Here is a 3104-nt window from a genome sequence, read left to right as displayed (position 1 = left end):
AAAAGAAAAGAAAAGATGAAACAATCGTTGGGTCTTTCCTGTTAACATGTCACTAGGCCTTCTCCGAAATGAAAAAAAATGAGATCATTTAAAAGGAAAGTCACAATTTGACAGACTTTCTGCATTTCCAGATATGCCTCTGTCATCCTCATTTCATCCTGCCCTTCCCAGGTCCCCAGATGTTTCAGTGTGCATAAGGGGGTATATTGCCCTCAGTTCAGCTCATCTGTGTTCCCTGTCCAGATGTCTCTGCCAAGACATGGCAAATTCCCCTTCCCGCATGTACAGCGGGACACTGGAAAGACCTGAGGGATCAGCAAAGCCAGAGGTGAACCATGAGAGGCACGGGGAAGCCTGCTTCTCCTTTGAGAAGGTCCAGTGGATTTAAAGTGTGCTTAAACTTTGCTTTTAGGTAGAAGCTCATGCTGCAATGTAGTGTCTGGGAGAAAACCAGCGCTTGACCCTTCCCTCTGAAAGCACGTGTTAAACTTGTCTGCAGAATCTGCTACCGTTTTTATTTGCAGGCACACCTTTTCATTGAAACTTGGTGACAACGACTGGTTTCGTAGCTAATAGCGGACACTATAGAACACGAGGTGGCAGTGTCACACGCGGTGTGCCAAGGGCACTGCGGACGTTCGGCTATGTCCCCGGGGGCTGGGGTAGAAGCGGGCACCACCGAGAGCTTGGTGCTTCCCGTGGAAGTGAAGGGACCTTTGCGTTCCCGGAATACCCAGAAAATACCCCACGGAGGGAACAAAGAAACAGTATCTACTGCAGAACAAAGCTTGCAGATCTCTGAAGTCTCCAGGTTTGAGATGGTGTGTAGAAACATAGTATGTATGTCTTCCAAAGTGACCAAGGAAAGCCGACCTCTCTTAGCAGAGGACAGAGCTCTAGGTTGTTAAAAAGCTGGATATTTTTTTTCCCTAGATATTCGTATCAGCTCTCTCTGTAGCTAGTGAGAGGCACACATGTGGTAAGCGCCCAATCTTTGTCAAAGGCATACAGGAAAAATTATTCATTAGTTCTTAATTGCCATGTTTTTGTCTCATCGCTTGCCTTTGGAAGCTCACTGCAATTAACATGGGTGGGCAGATGAAGGTGAGAAAGAGTGAGCACGGTCTAAAACCTTTGGCCGAAGCCCCAAATCAAACCCTGGAGAAACTGACCCTTCTGGAGCCCAGAAACCTGGCAAGGTCTCGGTGGGGACCACGCCAGTATGTCCATCCCCATGGTGGTAGCTAACAACTCCTGTTCTGCTGAGTTCGGGGGCTTCCTGCTGGGTGGGGTATTGTTTCCCGGCGCTGCCCCACTGCTGCTCCCACTGAGGGCCACGGGACTATTACTTTGCATGATACAGCTCTGGACCCTCAGCCTCTCGTTTCCAGCCAAGCAAAATTTTCACTGAGTTTCATTGCTCGAACAAGGACACTACGGAATTGCTCTGACTTTTCTTTCTGCTAACTGAATGGCGCAAAGCCTGTTCCTACAAGAAAAAAAAAAATGGAGGAAGGAGCAAGGAAGACCTCTGACAAGAAATAGCCAACGCAAACTTGCAAAACATATAAAGTACTGAACGGATTTGTCGTTATGAACTTAATTAGAATCATATAAGAGCACCACATGCACTTCTCCCATTGATCCAAACCTGGGCAGATCCGCCGGGAGCAGGATGAGGGGTACGGAGATGCTGGAGGAGCAGAGGGACAGGAAGGCACCGGGCCCTCCAGGAGCGACCGTCGGGACAAGCGCCCGCGCTGTAACCTGTTACGGCCACACCGCAACGATGCTCCTCCTCGAAAAACATCCCTGGGAACCCTCAGCCAGGCAACCCCCGCCGAGTCCTTATTTGAAAGCGCATAGAAATTGAGAAAATAGACCGCTTTCTTCGTTACAACGAAGAGCCGCAGTGCTCAGGCGGCAGGTGCCCGAAAGGGCTTTTTTTTCGGGGCCGCTCCGCTGCGGTCACTGCGGTGACACTGATTCCCGGAACGGCGACAACGAACCGCGCTGCGCGGGAGTGCAGCGGAGAGTCGAGAGCCGACCTCGGCCGCTCCCTCCCCATCTTCGTTGAGATTCGTTCGAAATAAAATAAAACTAAATTAAAAATGAGGAGAAATGATACTCCGAGCGCGCGTCCGGAGTGGAAGGGTGGGGGTACAGTAGGAGCCTCGACGCCCGCAGGGACGGCCAAAATACACCGCACCGGGGCACCGGGGGAAACCTTTCAATGGCATGCAGCTCCGCTCCCTTTCGTTTTACCGCTGATCCTCCCCACCGCCCTTTTCTTCTCTCCCGCTATAGGGCTGCACACCCTCACGTTGAGGAGAGCCGGGGCTCCCATCCGTGTGCAGACACAAACACGCGGGCATCGCCGGCTCTCGGAGCGTCACCCGCAACACGGAGCTGCTGTCGGGGGCTCGCGGTGGCGTGGGGCCGGCTCCTGGGGAAGGGCTGGGGCCGGCGGCGCTGTCCCGCGGACCATGAGCTATGAGCACGATTTTGCTTGGGAACGGATGGAGAGCGATGCTGTNATCCCAGGTGCTGGGCATCCGCGGCGGAGAGGGGCGAACGCCGTCGGGCCCGGCGGCCGCAGAGACACATATGGTGCGTGGATTTAGGTGTCAAAAGTCGGCGAATTAGAAATGGTAATTGTCCGTCATTATGGGTGAAACGCGATCTATCACAACAACTGGAACATGTCTGGGCGCTAGCAAAAATAATTTGAATGATTAGCGATCATTATGGATGTCAAGCCGCGTCCATTAAGTCGTATGAAGAAATTACCCTTGACGTGCGAAATCAAACTACAAATACACACGGCTGGCACGGAGGGACCCTCCCCGCTCCTTCACAGCGGCGATCGAGGGACGGGGGGGGCCGGAGCCGGTGGCGGTGCGGGCACCGTCCGGGGGCAGCAGCGGAGCTGCGCAGCGCAGCGCGGTGGCACCGCGAGGGGCGAGTCCGCGTGTCCCGTCCTCCGCAAAGGGACCGCGTCGCTTCCGGGGCCCCTGGTGAAAGGGCTTTGGGAACGAGATTCTTCCCGAGGCACGAGCAATTTCCAAGCAATTTCCACTTCCCTATATTTTTCACAAGATAAA

The sequence above is a fragment of the Numida meleagris genome, chromosome 4 (genome assembly GCF_002078875.1).
Source record: "Numida meleagris isolate 19003 breed g44 Domestic line chromosome 4, NumMel1.0, whole genome shotgun sequence".
NCBI classification, from domain to species: Eukaryota; Metazoa; Chordata; class Aves; order Galliformes; family Numididae; genus Numida; species Numida meleagris.
The sequence above is the reverse complement of the archived record's forward strand: the minus strand, read 5'-3'. Positions refer to the sequence as shown.